The sequence below is a fragment of the Aquarana catesbeiana genome, linkage group LG01 (assembly GCF_042186555.1).
Source record: "Aquarana catesbeiana isolate 2022-GZ linkage group LG01, ASM4218655v1, whole genome shotgun sequence".
NCBI classification, from domain to species: domain Eukaryota; kingdom Metazoa; phylum Chordata; class Amphibia; order Anura; family Ranidae; genus Aquarana; species Aquarana catesbeiana.
Genome location: NC_133324.1, coordinates 494,784,082 through 494,806,063, shown reverse-complemented (window position 1 = coordinate 494,806,063; position 21,982 = coordinate 494,784,082).

Genomic DNA, 21,982 nt, shown 5'->3' with positions numbered 1-21,982 from the left:
TATCCTGAGCGGACACCTGTGCAGCAGGCTCCTGAATCTCTTCTGAGGCATAAATAGCTTTCAGAAGATCTTCCATGTCATCGGCAGAGAATATATGTCTGCTAGACCTGGATTCCTCCCTCCCAACCTCCTCTTGGCTGTCCACCACCCCTTCATCAGAAAACTCCTGATTAGGAACTTCTAAATCACACTCTTCCTCAGAATCGTGGGGGAGTGGATACTTCAGTACCTCCGCCCGATACCTCCTAGAGGAGGCGGAGCTCTCCTGGGAAGAGGCATCCTTACTAGAGTGAGCCACTGAATCCCTAGGCTTAAGGGTGGCCTGAAAAGACTTTAAGGTGGACAGCATCTCAGTTTGCACAGTAACGAATTCCTTCATTATCTGAGATGTCTCCTTCCCTGTCAACTTCTGTATGCATTTAAAACAGAAGGGCTTTGGATGTTCTGGGGGTAGCCTGTCATTACAGTTCCCACATCGTTTAGAGCAGGTGGAGGATTTCACAGGATGGCTGGTAACCTCACGGGCAATAGCGTCATCCCCTGAAAAAAAACATACAGGCATACACTGTGAGAGTCGGAGGAGAAGAGTTGGGGTACCCTCCCCCTCTAAACCTCCGAAGGCCGGTCAGACTCACCCCCTGTGGTCTCTTCCATGGCCGCAGACCCTGCAGGTCTCTCCTTCTCATGTTCCATGCTACTTCCGATCTCTCCCTGGAGGTGCTGCATACAGGAACGCAGAGGAGACATGGGCGCCTGTTCCCTGTGGCTTTTTATATACTCTGTATGCTGGCTGCAACTCGCCACGTCCATCTTGCCGAAGACAGGAAGTGATACTGGACCTGAGGTCACTTCCTGCTGCAGCCCTCCCACTCCCTCCTCTTAGAGGAGGAAGTGATGTAATTTCCTGATCTTCAGGAAAATGGCGCTAAGCTACACTCAGCAAGGCCCCTGGAAGAAAAGCTCTCCAGGCAGAGCTTCTTGCCGTGCGACCTCCGCGAACGGTCGTTCAGGGCGGGCGGGCGAACGGACGAACGGCAGCCCTGGCCAGACCCCAGAACGGGTCCCAGACTCACCTCCTGTGGTCTTGTAGCCAGTAGAAGAAAAATCACCAACTCCTGCAACTGCGCGGCCACCGCACAGGTAAGGAAGGGGCAACAGGAAATTTGGCCCCTGAAGTTCTGGGTACACCACCGCACCCAGGGTTCTTCAGCACTCGGGGGGGCTCTTCCATGGAAAGAAGCACGGTCACCGACCAGGGTCCCGCTTCTGCTGCCTCTCCCCCCAGAGACACGGATTGGGAAACCCCCCAGGAAGGATGAGAACTATCCGGCCGGACCCAGCGGCTTCCCAGGCATTTGGTCCGGCTCCCAGGGGGAGTCCACCAGCCCCAGGCTTTTAGGTCAACAGAAAAATAACAAACGGTTTCGCTGTGGGGAAACACAATCAAAAACTGAGGAGCATCGGGAGGGGCGGGGGCCTTTAACCTCTTGATTGATTGTGTCTCCTGTCAGGTGGACCAGTCATCTCTCAGGGTGCCGTCCTGGAAGACGACTTGAGAAAGAGAGAGAGAGAACAATAAAACGACAACTATTTTTTTTTTTATATTTTTTTTGTGTTTTTTTACACTGTTTTTGTAACTGTAACTTTTATAACTGTAACCGGTTCCAGGTTCGGGTCTCTCAAAATGCGATGGCATCTTGGGAGACCCTGTGAAAGTGTGCCTAGTCTGTGCAATGCTGTACCCTACGCTAATACCCAATTAGTGTATGGTAGCGTTCAAAACATTCACCAATGCAAAGACTAGGATTGTCAGGACAGGAGGGACAATAATAGCGGGTGTCACGCCTATATCCACGCTTGCTGCAGACACGACATCTTTTTTGGGGGGGTTCGTTGGGTAGGGGTACTCGGGAGGACATAAAGAAAATGCCTCTCATGCAGCCGACTGCATTTGGTTGGGGATGTGAATGGGGGAAGTACGGGTGCTGCAGAAGTGGTGGGTTCCCAATTAGGATTGGCGAATGCAGCAGGAAGGGCATTATGGGCACGACGGGCCTGTGTTTGTCTTCTTCTTGGTGGCAGCGGGACACTACTTGTGCTTGCCACCTCACCAGCTTGAACTGCACTTATGGGACTCGCCACGTCACCAAGTATTACTGCAGTGCTGGTTTGACTAGGATCGGCGTGTACTAGGCCGCTGGTGCTTGCCAGTTCACCAAAACGCTACCAAAAAAACTGTTAGCGATCGCAGGGATCAGGCCTGACTCTGCGAACACTGCAGTTATGCGTTTAGTGTTTTGTAAGTGTCAGTGATCGATCGATACTGCACTTGGGTGGGCTGGGCTGGGCTGGGCGGAGGGGCAAAACGCAGGTGCTACCAGGTATCTGGGCTGATCCCGCTAACACTGCGTTTTTGGGAACCCTAAACTGCTGGGGACGCCTAGTATAGATCTGATCGGATCAGATATTGATCCGTTCAGATACTATACCACTAAGGTAGGTGTACGGTGCGTGCGTGGGTGTTAGCGGTACTGGCGCTAACCTGACGCTGCTTGGGGCTGGTGCTTGCCAGTTCACCAAAACGCTACCAAAAAAACTGTTAGCGATCGCAGGGATCAGGCCTGACTCTGCGAACACTGCAGTTATGTGTTTAGTGTTTTGTAAGTGTCAGTGATCGATCGATACTGCACTTGGGTGGGCTGGGCTGGGCGGAGGGGCAAAACGCAGGTGCTACCAGGTATCTGGGCTGATCCCGCTAACACTGCGTTTTTGGGAACCCTAAACTGCTGGGGACGCTAGTATAGATCTGATCGGATCAGATATTGATCCGATCAGATACTATACCACTAAGGGAGGTGTACGGTGCGTGCGTGGGCGTTAGCGGTACTGGCGCTAATCTGACGCTGCCTGGGGTGATGCATATCACCGCCGGGCGATCGGGGGGCTAAACCTTTATTCGGTAATAAACGGCGGGTGCCCTGACACTATAAAAAAAATAAACGAACTAACCAGCGTCACCCGTAACAGTTATACGGTGATCAGTGGTGAAAGGGTTAACTAGGGGGCAATCAAGGGGTTAAAACTTTTAATCGGTAGTATATGGGGGTCCCTGTCGCTATAAAACGCTGACGCCGAACCTAAATATTTACCTCCCTAACTAGCGTCACCAGTGACACTAATACAGCGATCAGAAAAATGATCGCTTAGTGACACTGTCGACGGGGGGTGATCAAGGGGTTAAAACTTTATTAGGGGGGGTTAGGGGGGTATCCAAGACCTAAAGGGGGCTAACACTAACTGCCCTAACACACTAACTGTCACACACTGACAGTTTGTGTCAGTGTGACGGGGGGGGGGGTGATTGGGGGGGTGATCGGGGGGTAAAGGGGGGGTTTTATGTGTGCCTGGCATGTTCTACTGGGACGTGTAGTGTTGTGCACTCACATTGCAGTCTTCTCTCCTCGGCGCCGGAACGGAAAATACCGAGCCGAGGAGAGATGACGTCACATCCCCTGCCTCTGTGTACTATACAGAGGCAGGGGAAGATTCTAATTGGCTGGGAGCGATCGCGAGGGGGGGGCCACGAATGGATGGCCTCCCCCTCATCACTGATCGCTCCCAGACCAAAGCCGACCGCCTCGGGCACTGGGGGGGGGTCCAATTGGACCCCCCGCCCGCGGCAAGGCAATCACATACCAGGTACGTGATTTTGCCTGCCCGTGCCATTCTGCCGACGTATATCGTCGTTAGGTGGTCGGCAAGTGGTTAACAAATGAAACCACCAAGCTCCTCAGTCTCTCCCTTGTTATCTCTCTCCTTGACTATTGCAACTCCCTTCTCATTGGCTTACCTCTCCATAGGCTATCCCCTCTTCAGTCTATCATGAATGCTGCTGCCAGACTTATCCACCTTACCAACCGCTCAGTGTCTGCCAACCCTCTCCTCCAATCCCTACACTGGCTCCCAATCACCCAGCGAATTAAATTCAAAATACTAACCACAACATACAAAGCCATTCACAACTCTGCCCCGAGCTACATCACTAATCTTGTCTCCAAATATCACCCAAATTGACCTCTCCGCTCCTCTCAAGACCTCCTGCTTTCAAGCTCTCTCATCTCCTCCTCTCATGCTCGTCTCCAGGATTTCTCCAGAGCCTCTCCCATCCTCTGGAACTCGCTACCTCAATCTTTTCGGCTATCCCCTACTCTTGCTACCTTCAGGCGATCCCTGAAAACTCATCTCTTCAGGAAAGCCTATCACGTCTCCAACTAATCTCCTACCACTTCCACCAGCTCATTCCCCACAGTTACAACCTTTTGTACCACCTGCCCCACCCTATTAGATTGTAAGCTCTTCTGAGGAGGGCCCTCTTAATCCTCTCGTATCTTATTGTATTATAACTGTATTGTCTCCCTTTTATATTGTAAAGTGCTGCGTAAACTGTTGGCGCTATATAAATCCTGAATGATAATAATAATAATCTAACTTGCTGACTACCTATTACACTTTTGAAGGCCCTGGAGCGCCAGGACAATAACACTGACGTCGCACTGATGACAGATGGCACTAATACGTGGCACTGATGACACGTGGCACTGATGACACTAATATGTGGCACTGTGCCACCCGGATCCTGCTCTTCTGGGGGCCCCGCCCTCTTCTATGTCTGCCCCCATAACAAGCACTTGCCATAGGGGCAGACACGTGTTCATGTCCACTGACACACAGAGCGGCTCAGCCCCACCCCCTCATAGGATTTGATTGGCAGGAGCCAATAGCTCCCACTGCTGCCTATGTCCCTGACAGGAGTGGAGAGAGAAAAGATGTAATTGGGCACAATGCTGGATCAAAAGAGGACTCGGGTTAGTATTTTGGGAGGAGCTTAGCAAGCTGTAAAATAAAATGTTTTTGCTGGAGTACAGGGCATGCATTAAGGTAAAAATGTTTGCAAAAACCAGTTAGCCTTTAGAACCACATTAGGTATATACAAAGTGAGTTAGACTACGGACTGCTCATTTCAGAACTTCCCTATATCATATGGAGTAGGACTAACCATGCAATGTCTGCCCCAGCTCCCTCTGCAAGGTCAACAGCTATTACCATCCCGAAACCAAAGAACTGAGCAGCCATGTGAAGGGAAACTCACAACTCCGACCACACTGATCACCCCCTGACCACCACCGATCGCTCGTCCAACACTCTACACCCGTTTTTACCTGCTCACAACTCCGAGTACCGCCATGCTACAGCAATGACAAGAAACTTCCGCGCATGCGCCTCTCCCTCGCTGCTCTCCTGCGTGCCTGGTCCTGGACGCGAGGGCTTGTGGGTAGTGTAGTTTTCAGCAGTGAGGCGTAGTCAGACGCTTTGCTGTGGTGTTGTGCTTTACCAATACTAAATAACACAGTCATGCGTGGCCACGGAGTAAAAATTCTGATTATTATCTATGTTGAGGGTAATATTTTGTACCTTGTTTGTATATTTTGTAACGTTCTTGCTGGTGTTGGCTAGATAGTGTTAAAAATAGAGGTGGTTTTCAATGAACATCCCTGCACAGGCCTTATTGGCAAAGGGCACGGAGGTGTGGGAAAGAGAGCTACTATATCACATTAAGCGCAGACCCATCGGAGGCTTTTTTCAACGGAGGGCATTTCTCGATAGAACACTGGCTAATCGGGGATGGTTGCGAGGTATGACAAAGGTAGCCGGATGGGGTGTGTACACATACCCTCAGTCATGTTTTGCGGGCAGTACTGCCACTGAAAGAGATCCATTTAAGTGAATAGGGCCATGCTGCAACTGCGTGCAGTGAATGTGGTTGCAGCATGGTGGTGCAAGGTTTTTAGAATGAACAGACAGTGAGAAGGTTACATATCATCTCCAGCTGCCTGTTAACTAAGGATGAGCTCCGGCGTGTTCGCATGGCGCACGTGCCGAGCCCGCCAGGAAGTCGGCACGGCGCAGCGCTAATCACAGGCAGGGAGACATTTCCCGATCTCTGCAGCCGCACATCGGGAAATGTCTCACTGCTTGTGATTAGCGCTGCGCCGTGCCGACTTCCTGGCGGGCTCGGCACGTGCGCCATGCGAACACGCCGGAGCTCATCCCTAACTGTTAACCACTGCATCATTTTTCAGAGGGGAGGCAAAGACTGCCACTAATGTAAAGGATCACTAAAAGATTAAAGGGTTATTTTGCCCTTACTGAAAAAATGCCTATGCAGGTAAGGTGCACCTGTAAAAAAAATGAGCTATGCAGCTTTTATCAAAGTTTAATAATGTCCCTGAGGTGTAGGCAATTTACTGTATGTACCTCCCAAAGCCTGGTCAAAAAAGAAATGACATCATCCCTCCCCGCATGGTTGCTACTATGTTGCTAAGACACTCCCACCTGATTCATACCCTCTCACATGCGCTCCTTCTCAGCTATCACAGTAGCTCTGAGCTCAGGGATGCTGCAGCGGAGGAGATAGTGGACCATACATGTGTGGGGGTTTGAGAGCTCGCTCCTGTAATGGTGGGGGTGAGCAGTAATGGCTGGCAGTGTCTTAGGAACATCCTAGCAACAAGGCAGGGCAGAGCGATGCCATCTGTGGCCAGGCTTCAGGAGGTACATAAATGATCTGCACCTATAGCAAGGGCCAACCAACTTTGGCAAAAACTGCACAGTTTGTTTTTAACTACAGGTGCCCTTGACATGCATAAGCAGTTTTTTGCTAAAGGTGAACTAACACTAAATATTGTAGTAGAGGATACTAGTCTCCCAAAGTAACCTAGAAGCCCCACACCCAGATCTCAGAGCTCGCCTCACTGAGCTCTACAGAGTGTAGGGGTGAGCCGTGCACCCCCCGGTCCAAGATGGCTGCTTTGTCCGGGAGCTTCACGCCGCTCCAGCCTTGTAACCCACACCACAGCCATCTGAGCCCTCGTCCGGTGACACCATCAGCTGACCAGGGACACTCCCAGCTACCGCCTGATGTCCACAGGAACTGCCCAGAGGAACCTGTCCAGGGAATTAGATTCAGCAGCGGCGCGGCCTGGCCACTCCAAAATGGTGGCCGCATCCTCATGAGGCACAGTCAGTGCTGAAAAATCTATTGCTGACCAGGACCACACCGATCTCCCTGCCTCCCATCAATCGGCAGCCACCGTGAGTACTCCACAGCAAGTGGCCCCCCTCACCTGCATCCACTGAATCCCTGTTAGGGAGAGCACTGGGAGGACTTGCCCAAGCCCCGTTACAGGAGCTGCTGAGCAGCCCAGACCCATGGGATCAGGAGATCAGGCACACCTCTTTCACCCCCTCAGACTTCCCCTCAATGATGGCTGCATTCTCCAAAATGCGAACCAGAGGCCTGTCACATACTGAGGCCCAGATCACAGCCTCCATCCATGCCATCCAACCAGAATCCAGGATCTCCAGGACCAACTAGAGGCGGCTACTTCCAAAATTGATGACCTTGAAAACAGGTCGAGACGCTACAACTTTAGAAGCAGGGGCCTCCCAGAATCCGTTAAGGACGTTCACCTGGCGATTCAGGAATTCATCAAAAATCTAATACCTGACATACCGACTCAGCGCCTAGAGCTGGATAGAGCCCACAGAGCACTACAACCCCTACGCTCTGATCCCATCATTGTGAAACCACACTTCTACGCAGTCAAAGAATAAGTGATGAAGCTATCCCGCTCGGCGGAGAAGCTGGCGATCATGGGTCACCAGATCCAAATCTTTGCGGACCTCTCACCATACACGGTACAAAAGCTGTATTCCCGCTTCGCTTGAACCATACAACTTTTTCTCATTTCCTGAAGGTGAATGACTTCTCCTACATCTAGGGCTGATTACCCAAGAATTGCCTCCACCAACTGCCAATAGAGGAGCACCATCTTCAAAACATCCATCGCCTACTAGCCCGTTTTCTCAAGTTTGTCATAAACAACATCCTAAATGATCACAGGAGTCCTTCCCTCCATGAGATTGTCCACCTTCTACCAACACATCTTCAGTCTCACGATTCCCTTTGGAACTGTGGTTGAGGCCAACCTACCGTCTTTAGACTGACGTTTCGTTTACCCCGATTAAACCTTTTTCTTCTTTTTTTATCTTTTTACTCGTTATTTTTACATCTATGTCCCTGGCTCTACGATATCGCAACATTCCTGTGGAACTCTAGAAATTATAGAGCCTAATGCCGTGTACACACGAGCGGACTTTCGACAGACTGAATCATGTCGGACTTTTCAACGGACTTACGACGCATTTACGACGGAGTTCCGCCGTAACGGACTTGCCTACACACAATCACACCAAAGTCCGACCGTCTAATATACGCGGTGACGTACACCAGGTCCGACGAGTCTATAAAAAGGAAGTGCAATAGCTTGTGCGCCACCCTTTGGGCCCCTTCTGCAAATTTCGTGTTTACCTTGTGTTAGTAGAAGTTTGGTGAGAGACGATTCGCCCTTTTCAGACTCGTGTTTTTCAGATCGTTTAACTGTTGTTCAGTTTGTGCTTGTGAGGTTTGTATCTGCTTTTCAGTGCGTGTAATGAGTTTGCACTGGTTTATTCAGTGTGTTCTTGTCCGCTCGTTGCTGATTTTCAGCTCACTCTTCACAGGCCTTGCTGTTCTTCAGTGCGTTCTGTTAAGTTCATTCTGACCAGCCGACCGTTTTGAAGCCATGTTGCGTGTACGTACTCATCGTAGAGTTCGTGCTTTGCTTGGGCTTGGTGTTGGGGTTCATTCTTCAATCCAAGTCCAGTCCATGAACAGGGTGGGGAGGAGTTCATGGACGAAGAAATGGTTGCTCCAGCGTGACCAATTCTCTCACATGCCTTTGCTTTGTGAGATTCGTGAGAATAATCCTGACAATTTCAGGAACTTTCTCAGGATGAAGGACCCCATTTTTTACCATTTGTTGGCTTTGCTGACCCCTTATTTCAGCAGGCAGGATACCTGCATGAAGCAAGCCATCACTCCGGAGCAGAGGCTAGTCGCCACGTTGCCGTACTTGGCGACTGGGAGAAGCCTGCAGGACCTCAAGTTCTCAACAGCCATCTCCCCCCAGGCTCTGGGGATCATTATCCCAGAGACCTGTTCTGCCATCATTCAGGTCCTGCAGAAGGACTATATTAAGGTAAGATTTATCCTTTAACATCACATTTTATTGTGTTTAATGTTTGCTAATGTATTGTATTTCTTTCCTCAATCCCTAATTGCCATGATTGCAATATGCTGTGAATGTCCCCTTTGTCCTCATGCATGCTGGAAGCTTTTAATGCTCTTTTTTGGTCCTTCATGCATATTTGCGTTCACTAACCTCCCCAGCATGCTATGCTGGGCCCATATCCACCTAGTCTAGTCACTTAACAATGTATTTTGTCAGCTCCATTGTAGTGCTTTAGCCTAAACACCCCCTTCAAATGTGTCCAAATGGTCTGTGTGTCCTTAAATTGATTTATAAGCCCCCCTCCCCCTAAAATGTGTCCAAATGGTCTGTGTGTCCTTAAATTAATTTATAAGCCCCCCGCCAAAATGTGTCCAAATGGTTTGTGTGTCCTTAAATTAATTTATAAGCCCCCCTCCCCCTAAAATGTGTCCAAATGGTCTGTGTGTCCTTAAATTAATTTATAAGCCCCCCTGCCCAAAAATGTGTCCAAATGGTCTGTGTGTCCTTAAATTAATTTATAAGCCCCCCCCCCCACAATGTGTCCAAATGGTCTGTGTGTCCTTAAATTAATTTATAAGCCCCCCCCCCAAAAGGTGTCCAAATGGTCTGTGTATCCTTAAATTAATTTATAAGCCCCCCCCCAAAAAAAAAATGTGTCCAAATGGTCTGTGTGTCCTTAAATTAATTTATAAGCCCCCCCTAAAATGTGTCCAAATGGTCTGTGTATCCTTAAATTAATTTATAAGCCCCCCCCAAAATGTGTCCAAATGGTCTGTGTGTCCTTAAATTAATTTATAAGCCCCCCCTGCCCAAAAATGTGTCCAAATGGTCTGTGTGTCCTTAAATTAATTTATAAGCCCCCCTAAAATGTGTCCAAATCGTCTGTGTGTCCTTAAATTAATTTATAAGCCCCCCCCCCCTAAAATGTGTCCAAATGGTCTGCGTGTCCATAAATTAATTTATAAGCCCCCCCCCAAAATGTGTCCAAATGGTCTGTGTGTCCTTAAATTAATTTATAACCCCCCAAAAAAAAATGTGTCCAAATGGTCTGTGTGTCCTTAAATTAATTTAAATGACCCCCCCTTAAAGTTTATCAATGGGCCATCAGAGGGGGTGAGGAATCTGATAAGTGGGCCTTATATTTTAGTCTTTAAATAATACTTAAAATAAATGTTATACTGATGTTGGGCAAGAATGTTTTTTGTGTAATGTGCTTGCAATGTTATGTGCAAAAGTACTTTTTTTTTTCTTGTTTGACTCCCCAGTTTCCTTCAACGCCACAGGAATGGCAGACTGTGGCATCCCATTTTGCCACCCGTTGGGACTTTCCCAACTGTGGAGGGGCTATAGATGGGAAGCACGTCCACATCGTGCCACCACCCCATTCGGGATCATACTATTTTAACTATAAGGGGTTTCATAGTATTGTGTTAATGGTGGTGGTGTCAGTAAATTTATGAATTTCTGTATGTGGACGTGGGGAAGAATGGCCGGATGTCGGATGGAGGAGTCTTCGCCCAGACGGAGTTCTACCAGCGTCTCCAGAGTGGTGGCCAGGGATTGCCACCTGATGCGGATAACGTGGAAGGACTCCCCTTTGTCTTCATTGCAGATGAAGCCTTCAGTCTGGGCGAGCACCTGATGAGGCCATTCCCCCAAAGGACCCTCACCCCGGAGAGGAGGGTTTTTAACTACCGGCTGGCCAGAGTGAGAAGAGTTGTGGAGAATGCCTTCGGGATAATGGCCAGCCGGTTCCGCCTGTTTCAGACAGCAATCCACATGGCGGACTAAAAACTTAATCACATTGTCCTAGCATGCTGCATCCTGCACAATTTTTTACGCAAAAATTCAAGAAATTATCTTGCATCAGTTGAGCCTGAGGCCGGACTTACAGAGAATCCTCTGACGGGCCTGGATACTGGCCGTACTGCCTTGACCCCCCAAAGCGCCCGTGAAATTCGGGATAAATATGTTAATTTTAGGGGGCCCATTGCAATGCCAATGTCTAATTTTTATGAATAAAAAATAATGATCAGATAAAATCTAGAAATGTATTTATTGCTTGCCTTTCTTTTTGGCTGTCTCCTAAGGTTCTCCTAGTGCACTTGTAGTGCCAAGTGTATTTTCCTTTAGTAAATAAGCCTCATTGTCACTGTAAACACCAAATAACTTACAAAACTGGTATTGAGCATTGAAAGAAGAAGCCACACATTGTTGATTCACAAACTTTTTAATCTGTGCACATTCACATGTGCGTTTATAAAAAATTTTTTAGAAAAAAAAAAAAAAAAAAATTTATATATATATATATATATATATATATAATTTTTTTTTTTTTTTTTTTTTTTAACAATATGTTTTTTCTTTTGGTTTTAAAAAACTTTTTTGATTTTTTTTACAGACATAATTTTTTGTTTTTTTTTACAAATAGCCTTTTTTACAAAATTTGGCTTTTAACATTTTTAAAAAGTCAAAGCCCAGAATGGGGTCAGCAAAAAAGGTAATGAAGAACATGATCAATGTTTTTTTGGGGAAAAAGGGATTAGATTCTCTCCAAAACATCAATCATGTTCTTCATTTCCTGCTGCATATTGTCCAGCCGATTGCGCATGATGTCCAGGCTATTGCGCATGGCATAAATCTCCCCATTCCAGGCCATGATCTGTCCAATCAGTCTTTGGGCGCTGTCCATTGTAAATGCTTCCTCTTCCACAACCAGCACATCACCTAAAATTGATGAAAAAACATGTATTTATTAATATGCAGGCATAGAATAGATTACCTGAAGCTGGGGTGTCAGACACTTACCTGGTGGGGTGCACATCTCGTCCACTTCCTCCACCTCTCCTTCCTCAACATCCTCGGGGGGGCTGGGGCTAATTTCCCATTCAGGCCAGCGAGGTCGGGGTCCCTGGGATCCTGCTGTCTGAGTCTTTTCTCCCCTATGAGAATTAAACAAAAGGTATACTTAGCACACAGATATTTGAGTCCAGAAATAGGAATATGAAACATTGCTTAGAAGTGGTGTACAATTGTCTATTTGGGAAGAGATCCAAGTTGGAGACATGATTAAAATTCCCTTTTAAACAAACTGCAATACTTACCTTTTTTGGCCAAGTTTCACAGATGGAGACACCCCAAGTATCCCCTGGAGCCCCTGTGTGGGTGACCCTAAAAAATGTTCTCTGGTGTCCCACACTAGTGCTCCTGAGTCCAGATGTGTAAACAGCTGCTGAGTGTCCTCTCCTTACATTCCACTGAATGAAGTTTGCTATTCATTCTAGTTTCAAAGACATCTAGACAACAATGTCCTAAACTTCTTTTAATAAGACAAATTACCAAGACCAAAATGTTGTTTAACCTGTTGCCGCCCGCCCACTGTCATATGACGGCGGAGCGGTGCGGCTCTCGTTCTGGGCCGCCGTCATATGACGGCGGCTGGTTTACACAGGGCATGCGCGCGATCCCGGGCACGCAGCCCTGCTCTGTCGGTGTCGCCATGTCCCCGGGACACAGAGCATCACCGACAGGGGTGAACAGCCATTGGGCATGGCTGTTCACCATGTGATCGGCCGCGATTACGTCACGGCCGATCACAAAGGGTATTCCCCTCTTTAGACCGCGCATGCGCGCAATCGGGAGCACGCAGCGTGGTCACGTCGGTGGCGGCGTGTTCTCATCAGAAAAAATGTCCAAAAGATTTTATACAAGTGAGGAGGCGTTCCAGATCCTCTCCATGACTGATGAGAGCAGCGGGGAGCTCTCATTAGATTCAAATGCCAATTCCGATTGTGAATCAAATTCGGCATTTGGACCGATCGAAAGTAGTGGATCGGCAAACGATTCAGAGGAAGAATGGATCCCTCCTAAAAGAGCACGGCGCTCTGGAAACCAGGCAGCCACCAGCAATATACCCCAGGATCAGATTCCCAGTACCAGCGCTGCTGCCAGCTATAGACCCCAAAACCAAAGGCCCAGTCCTAGAGCTGCCGCCAGTGAAAGGCCACAAGAAATGCCCAGTACCAGCACTTCCGCAGCATCATGCCCAAATGCCAGCACAGGAACTCCAACTACCAGCACTGGAGTGCCACGTCCCCCAAGAGCCAGGGCCGCTACATATCTCCCAGATGGTCTTGTCAATCCAACATGGCTGCCTGCTGACTCAGGATCAGCAAGAATTCCCCCTTTCACCGCACAGCCAGGTGTGCAGGCCAATACCCAAAATTTTTCTGAAATTGATTGTTTTAATTTATTTTTGCCCAACACTTTGCTGCAACTCATCGTGGACCAGACCAATTTATATGCCCAGCAGCATATTGCCAACAACCCCCAATCTTCTTATGCCCGTCCATTCAAGTAAAAGGATTTGACTCTGGAGGAGTTCAAAATGTTTATGGTCCTCACCATAAACATGGGGCTTACAAAAAAAAAAATGAAGGACATGCCTATTGGTCCACCCACCCCATTCACCACATGCCCATTTATTCTTCTGTAATGCCCAGGTCTCGATACGAAATGATAATGCGCTTCCTTCATTTCAATGACAACACCCAGTGCCCTCCCTGCAATCATCCAAATTACGATAAATTATATAAACTTCGCCCACTCATTAATTTCTTTTCCCAACGATTTGCAGAACTCTATGTCCCCGATAAGCATATATGTGTAGATGAGTCCCTGGTACCCTTTTCAGGCCGGCTAGGAATAAAACAATACATTCCTAGCAAAAGGGCCAAATACGGAGTGAAATTTTATAAGCTTTGCGAGAGAGTCACGGGATAGCTGTATGCGTTCCGCATATACGAAGGAAGAGATTCCCAGCTCCAGCCCCCTGAGTGCCCGGCCTACATGGGCACAACTGATAAAATTGTATGGGACCTGGCCTACCCACTGCTGAAGAAAGGTTACCACATATACCTGGATAACTTTTATACCAGCCTGCCCCTTTTCAAACACCTATGCCTCGCACAAACCCTGGCCTGAGGAACCTCCAGAAAGAATAGAAAGGGCTTCCCACAAGCCATAGTAAACAAGAAATTGCGAAGGGGAGAAAGAGCAACTTTGAGATGCAACGAATTGCTGGCCTTGAGGTGGAAGGATACCAGGAATGTGTACATGATGTCCACCATCCATGACGACACTACAGTTGAAGTTCAGAGAAGACTGGGTCCCATTGTAAAGCCAAAATGTGTACAAGATTACAATCTGTACATGGGGGGGTGGATTTCAACTACCAAATGCTTCAGCCCTGTTTAGCAATAAGGAGGTCCTGTTTCTGGTACAAGAAAGTAGCACTCTATTTAATTCATTTGGCCATTTATAATGCCTACATAATTTACGCCAAATCCACCGAAAGCCCTGCCCACTTCCTAAAATTCATTGAAGAAGTTGTCACGTCCCTCATCTACCATCAAAGACCCCCCCCCAGAAAACCTTCGCTCTGATGCTGTTAGCCGACTTCATGAACGCCACTTCCCGGACCACATTCCCCCATCTGAAGCAGACCGAAGACGCCAAAAAAGATGTCGAGTATGCAGCAGTAAAGGATTTCGAAGAGATACCAGCTACCATTGTCCCCAGTGTCCCCTTGAACCCGGCCTTTGCATCGGTGAATGCTTCAGACTATATCACACATCCCTTAAATATTATCCCATATTCTTAACCACTTCCCCATTTTCATCATCTGTGCTGACCATTTCCCATGCTTCCTCAAATAACCATTCCACTGCCTTCTACGTGAACTGACCCTGGCCTGTTTTTTGACTATGCCTCTGCCAACCGTTTGAACTGCTTACATGTGAACCGACCCTGGCCTGTTTTACCAACTACGCTTCTGCCTACTGTTTGGACTGCTTTCATGTGAACTGACCCTGGCCTGTTTTACCAACTATGCTTCTGCCTACTGTTTGGACTGCTTACATGTGAACTGACCCTGGCCTGTTTTACCAACTACGCTTCTGCCCACCACTTGGACTGCTTGCACGTCATCTGACCCTGGCCTGTTTTATGGACTTTGCTTTTGCCTACCGCTTGGACTGATCTGTTGCCCTGCTACTGTAGGACACAGGGGTCTCACATGTGAGTGGCTCCAGAAATGTTTTACCGGATGGAGAAAACAATTTTTTTTGTTGTCTCCGGGTTTCGTAATTTCCGGATTAGGGTCTTGAGTCCGGAGGCTTCATAGAGATTTGGGTGGGTCAAAGCCTCTACCCCTGTGCCCCTGTGCACAGGTCTTACCTGATTGAGGCCCTCAGCCTGCTGTTGACTTACTGCCGCCATCCCCCTGCCTGCAGCATAAACTGACCACACCTCTGCCTGCTACCTGGACTATGGAAATAATTAGCTGTAGCAAGAGGCAGTATGTTTATGAAGGGCTGGAGAGCGGTACAATAATGAGTGCAGGGAGGTAACGGTGTACCAGGACCAATATTATGGCTGTGTTGGCTGTCTCTGCCTGGACAATTTCTATGGACAAATGCTTTGGCTGTGCTGACGATACCCTTGTGCTGACTATAGACAATATTCCTGCCTGCTGCCTGGATAATTACTATTGTTGCTAAGCACATCCCTGCCTGCTGCCTGCTGCCTGCACCAATTCTCTCCTCTGGAGACACTACTAAAACCACAGGTAATACTTTTTTTTTACCCTTTCCTCAATAGAATTTATTTTGGAGTGTAATTTTTGGTATGTAAATGCAATGTGTTAGAAATATAAGGACCTTCAAAAATAATAGGTCGTCAGGAAATTAGAGGTGTCATTTATGCTTGTAGAACGCCTGAAGGTGCTACTTCTGAAAAAAAATGAACCGTTCAAAAGACTCATTATGCCTCATAGATTATACATTGGGGTGTCTGCTTTCCAAAATGGGGTCAATTTGTGGGCGTTTCCATTGTCCTGGGGCTCCAGGGTCTTCAAAACTGTAATAGGTGGTTGAGAAATGAGATGTGTAATTTATGCTTGTAGAACGCCTGAAGGTGCTACTTCCCTGACGGGCCTCTGTATGTGGCCAGGCTGTGTAAAAATCTCACACATGTGGTATCGCCATACTCAGGAGGAGTAGCAGAATGTATTTTGTGGTGTCATTTTTGCTATGTGTTGGAAATATCTTAAAAATGGACAACTTTGTGGGAAAAAAATGCGTTTTCATTTTTTTTCCACATTTTCCAAACACTTCTGGAAAAAAATGAACCGTTCAAAAGACTCATTATGCCTCATAGATTATACTTTGGGGTGTCTGCTTTCCAAAATGGGGTCATTTTGTGGGTATTTATACTTTCCTGGCTTGTTAGTGTCTCAAGAAATTAGATACCGTATTTATAGGCGTATAACACGCACATTCATTTTAAGAGGGAAGTTTCAGGGAAAAAAACTTAAATTTTAAATAAGAAACTTTGAAGCAAAATAAGGTTCAGTGTCCATCTGCAGCCTCACCATTGCCATCAATGCAGCCTGATCTATGCCCATCTGCAGCCTCACAAGTGCCATCAATGCAGCCTCATCAGTCCACATCAATGCAGCAGCCTCACCATTGCCATCAGTGCAGCCTGATCGATACCCATCTGCAGCCTAGAGGGGACAGGGAGGGGGCGCTGAAAGATTACATACAGTGAGAATCTCCTATGTTAGACAGAACAGTGGTCCAATGGCGGCCCAGGAGACGGGACTTCCTATTACAGAGGCCACCAAGTAAACAGAAGTTTCTCACTGTATGTAATCTGACGGCGCTCGTCCCGCCCCCTTCCCTGTCCCCTCCGAGGCAGCTAAAATTGAAGTATTGGCGTATAACATGCACACGCCATTTGCACCCAATTTTCATGGTGAAAAAGTGAGTGTTATACGCCAATAAATACAGTACAACAGTACATACGACAATAAATCTTCAGTACATCAGGTGTGATCAATTTTCAATGATTTGCACCATAGCTTGAAGACTCTATAACTATCACAAAAACCAAATAATATACACTAATTAGGGTTATTTTTACCAAAGATATGTAGTCGTATAAATTTTGGCCAAAATTTATGAAGAAATATTACTAATTTGCAAAATTTTATGACAGAAACAAAGAAAAAGGCATTTTTTCCCAAAATTGTCTTTGTTTATTTATAGCACAAAAAATAAAAAACCCACTAGTGATTAAATACCACCAAAAGAAAGCTCTATTCGTGTGAAAAAAAGGACGCAAATTTCATTTGGGTACAGTGTTACATGACTGAGTAATTCTCATTCAAAGTGTGAGAGCGCTGAAAGCTGAAAATTGGTCTGGGCAGGAAGGGGGTGAAAGTGCCCTGTAGGCAAGTGGTTAAACCCTGTATCAACTAAATACACCGTATATATTTTCAAACAATGTTTCCTACAAATGATTTGCGTGTACATGAACATGAAAGTAGCCATTTAAAACTGTACAACAGTAAGGAAAAGCACATGGAGCAGCATGCAAGTTAATAATCAGAATAGGAACACATGACAAGTACTTACTTTTTTGAAGAACTTTCTTTATTCTTCTGTACTGATCTGGCTCCCTCAATTTAAGGTCGGACTAGCGTTTCCTCAATTGGTCTTTAGAGCGTTGTACCCCAAAATTCTGATGCAGGGTCTTCACTAGTTTGGACATGATTTTGGCCTTGCGCAAATTTGGCTGGGTGTACGTTCCATGCTTCCCATCATAGTCGTTCCTCCGCAAGATGTACACCATCTCCACCATCTCTTCAAAGGCCATATTGGAGGCCTTAAATCTCTTCTTCCCGGATCGTGAAGTTTCAGGCTCCGGATTTCTTCATTACTGGAAGAATTAACATACACCTGCTGTGTCTCCGTCATGTTGCTCCTACTGCGCACCGTAGAGAAAAGGGGCGGGGAATATTTGTGAAAAAGAACATCAGGGGCGGGCGATGCAGGTGGAGTTTCACGCATGCGCACTGTATATAAAGCTGACACGCAAGTGCCGTACGTGCGCGGAGGAAATAGGAACGGAAGTTGCGAGCGTCCGTAACAAAAGTAATTTTTATACAAATTTTTGAACATCAGTGGCCTATACTGCTTATAGATTGAGGCCTATATTGAGATAAGATTGTGAGATGTTAGTCTAACATTAGTGTTTTTGTCTTGTGTATTGTCTTACAGAAAAAATGAATAATAAGTTTAAGGACCCTGAGTTCATGTCACAATTTATTGACAAGTACAGGGAGATGAGGAATCTGTGGGGGGTCAAGAATAGTGCATATTCCAACAAACCAGTAAGGAAGGCAATGCTGGAGAGACTTCTGGCATTTGTGCAGACTTTGATCCCAGAAGCAACCTTGGAGATTTTAGAACGTAAAATTGGGATCTTGAGGAATATGTACAGGAGGGAGCATAACAAGATCCAGGCTTCCCTGAGATCAGGAGCATCAGCAGATGATGTGTATGTAACCCAAGCTGTGGTACTTTACTTGATGACCAGACTGAAGCCAGGGAATCGCTTTCGACCCTTCCCTCCACCCTTCCCTCCACCCTTCCCCCCACCCTTCCCTCTACCTTCCCTCCACCCTTCCCTGCAGCCTTCCCTCCACCCCAGCAGAGGCTGATGAGGAACAACCTGAGCCTTCCATCCTGGAAGAAGCGGATGCGCCCAGCCAGGTATATTATTTTCATACATATTTAGTGTCCTAATGTTAATGATGTTAACTAGATGTTATAATTTATTAACTATTAAGGATTTTATCCAAAAAATGATGTGTACATTTCTATTGACAGTAGTGGCCAAAAATGTTTGTCACCAGCTTGAAAAAATGCTGGGGTCAGAATGATAGTCTTTTGTAATGTATTAACATTGAATTTGCAAGTCATGAGCTGAAAATTGTGTGTGATTGATGAACCAAAAACTAAAACTATGTCCCTTTTCTATACACAGGATGAGCTCAGCCAGGAGGAAGTTCTGGAAAGTGGCAGGCAGGAGGAGGCCGGGCCCAGTGATAGCCAAGAGGTGGGCGGGCCCAGTGTCAGCCAGGAGGTGGGCGGGCCCAGTGTCAGCCAGGAGGTGGGCGGGCCCAGTGTCAGCCAGGAGGTGGGCAGACCCAGTAGGAGCCTCACCCGATCACAGGTGCCTCCCCCCGCATGCAAACCAAAAGGCCCAGGAAGGGGACTGTGACAGAGGAGGCATCACTGCGCCTCATTAGAGAAGCTACAGAGGTCCTGAGGAGCCCACTCGACGCTGAAGAGACCTATGGATGCTATATAGTGACCAGGTTGTTCGAATGTGAGAGGGGCCAACGCCTCCTCTGTGAACAAATTATTAGTGATGCCCTTCACAAGGGGCTGAAGGGCGAGTTAACTGCCAACAGCAAAATATATGATCTCACCCATCCTCCTCCTCCTCCTTCACCTCCTCCTCTTCCTGCCACAAGTCTACCACCAGAGCCACAGCCTCCAAGGAAGGGTGCAGGGAAGGCTCCAGGGCAGCGTGGAAGGAAGGCTGCAGCAAAGAGAAGAACGTCTGGTCTGACAGAAGATGCAGGCTGGTGTAGTACCATAGCCTGGGGACATATATGTCATCTGCTGCTGGTCTTGATCTCTGGGATTCCTGGACCAGATTGTACCTATTATATGGACTCCTCAAGATCCCAATTTTCTTTTCCAAAGACTTGATGTGTGCCCTTTGGCCAAAAGGCTTCACAAATTCCTAAAGTTTCTCCAGTGTTGCCTTCATCTTTATTTTGTTAACCAGAATAAATGGTATAATATTATAATATTTTATTTTCTGAAAATACTTGCCTATGTGTTTTTATTCAAATACATTTATAAAAGACAATGTCAAATTAACAAGGGACACCAACCTCCTTGAGGTTCCAAAAAAACAAACAAAAATATAATGTTATTGTGGTAACTTGACACACAAAAAATAAAACATTAATAATGTTATTGTGTTAACTTGACACACAAAAAATAAAACATTATTAATGTTATTGTGGTAACTTGACACACAAAATAAAACATTAATAATGTTATTGTGTTAACTTGACACACATAAAAATAAAACATTAATAATGTTATTGTGTTAACTTGACACACAAAAAAAAACTTTATTAATGTTATTGTGGTAACTTGACACACACAAAAAAAACATTAATAATGTTATTGTGTTAACTTGACACACACAAAAAAAAATAAAACATCATTAATGTTATTGTGGTAACTTGACACAAAAAAAAAATATATGGAGATCACTAGAAAATAATTTATAAATAATCATAAAAAAAGATCTTGATGAAATCAAAAATAATAAAAGATGACTCAAAAAATAAATTTGTAAACATTAGTATGGAGATCGGGCTTTTTAAAAATACAATATTATTCATGAGATCAGGAGAAATAATCCAGAAATCTGTTTGTGAGAACTCTGTCTGAATATGAGCAGCAAAACAACTTTGTTCTTCTAGCATTATAAAAATGACAATAATGCGCTACATTAAACGATCACAGAATTTGCAGCGTGAGGAATGTGCTAGCTCTAATACGAACACAAGTTTTACCAGACCGAGTGCTTCCGTCTCGTACTTGCTTCAGAGCATGCGTCGTTTTTTGTCCGTCGGACCGGCATACAGACAAGCAAATTTCTCAATAGGAACTGGGTCTGGCGGAGTTCCGGCGGAAAGGTTTGAAACGTGTTCCAAATCTAAAGTCTGTCTGATTTTCGACAGAAAAGGTCCGCTGAAGGTCCGATGAAACCCACACACTGTCGGATTGTCCGACGGATTCGTTCTGTCGGACCAGTTCGGTCGAAAAATCCGCTCGTGTGTACATGGCATTAGGGGTCACAATGGCTCTCTTGAGGAGGCCCTCCAACTGGGACATTTGCTGCCTCCCCAAGCGATCAGCCATACGATCACAGGCGACTATCTCGTCCTCTCTCATGGCCGGTGGCAGGCGTCATCACGAAACCTATCACCCATATAATTTATGTACGGTGGTGACGCGTGTTACCGAGTGGGGGAGTGGGAGATTGACCAAGCAGACCTGACTATGCTCTATTATTTTGTCAACAGGGCTCAGACTTTAATGCCTCGTACACACGGTCGGATTTTCTGTCTTAAAATGTTCGATGGGAGCTTTTAGTCAGAAATTCTGATCGTGTGTAGGCTCCATTGGATATTTTCCATCAGAATTTTCATTGCACAAAATTTGATATCTGGATCTCAAATTTTCAGGCTTCCTTCCAGGCTGTGGTGTTGGAGGTGTGGCAGGAGGTGGAAGAGGAGGAGGATGGTCCAACTCACACAGGTTTGTTTTGGGTGTGAGTTGGCCCCACAACCCCTTATTTGGGTGATGACCATAATTCACACAAGAGGCGTTAACCCTCCTCCATTTGCTGCATTTTGTATGCAGTCATGCATGCAAAAGCCTCTTGGAGAGTGAGGTTGGCTTTGAGGGCCTCATTAGCCTCCCTAATCAGCCTGAGCACTGCCTCCTCCACTGCCTCCTCCACGTTACTCCCCTTCCTGGCCCTTTTGGTTTGAAGGCGGAGGGGAGGGACCTGAGATTCTGTGAGGCTCCTACTGGGCACGGCCACCTCCTGGCTGCCACATTCCCCCGCCACCTCCTGGCTGCCACATTCCACAGCCTCCTCCTGGCTGAGGCTTTCCTGTGTATGAAAAAGGGACATAGTTTTAGTTTATTATTCATCAATCACACACAATTTTCAGCTCTTGACTGTTGCTAATTGAATTTTAATAAAAAGAAAAAACTATCATTCTGACCCCTGCATTTTTCATTCTTGCCACAAACCTTTTTGGCTACTACTGTCTATTGATATATCAAACACTTTATTAA